Here is a 701-nt window from a genome sequence, read left to right on the forward strand (position 1 = left end):
TGGTTCATCATGTCACCTCTGGATTTGAGACAGCAGCCATCATCTGAGCCCCTGATTTGGGTTCACCAACCTCTGCAACCACATGAGTTGGGAGTACCCTCAAGATATATCCATAGACCCAAGACTTGCCAGCATGCCAGCTTGCCAGCCTCTACCACCACCATGTGATCTGTTTCCTTGGGAGTTTGTGGGTTCTGTGAGACATTACAGTGAAATATGGAATCCTAAGACAGGAGGGATATTATTGAGGGGAGAAGGAGGAGTTGATGTCAGAGAGGGACTGGCCTTGTACTGTTCTTTCTAAAAGAAATTATTTAAGCAGTTGGTGTCAGAATGATGGGGTTCACTGCAACAGTCCAGACTCACTGGAATATGTGATTTTGGGAAAAAGAAGATAAACAGGAGTGTAAGAAACCTTTGGTTTCTGGATGGGATAAAAAACACCCATGGATTGAAGCAGCTGTTTTGTTGAGATCAGTCACCCAAGACAAAAGCTATTCATGGGATTTAGGAGAGGTAGACCTAACTTGAGGAATTTGCTAGTTGCCTGTGTATGGAAATACAGAGTGGTAAGGAAAAAGCAAGACTTACAATTCCTTGTTGTTGTTTGCCGTCGAGTCGGCCCTGACTCATAGCAACCCCTCCTTGGGTTTCTGAGGCAGTATCACTATGGAAGTAGGATTGCCCAACCTTCCTTCCGA

At 45.1% G+C, this 701-nt stretch overlaps 1 protein-coding gene across 1 annotated transcript in view; it reads right to left on the reverse strand.

The window, feature by feature from the left end:
* The window catches only part of LOC103212965 (zinc finger protein 569), a 23,385-nt gene that overhangs the window by 8,147 nt on the left and 14,537 nt on the right, over window positions 1–701 (reverse strand). The window lies entirely within an intron of this gene.

Source organism: Orycteropus afer, unplaced genomic scaffold, assembly GCF_000298275.1.
Source record: "Orycteropus afer afer isolate SDZICR_OR568_19922 unplaced genomic scaffold, OryAfe1.0 scaffold01179, whole genome shotgun sequence".
NCBI classification, from domain to species: Eukaryota; Metazoa; Chordata; class Mammalia; order Tubulidentata; family Orycteropodidae; genus Orycteropus; species Orycteropus afer.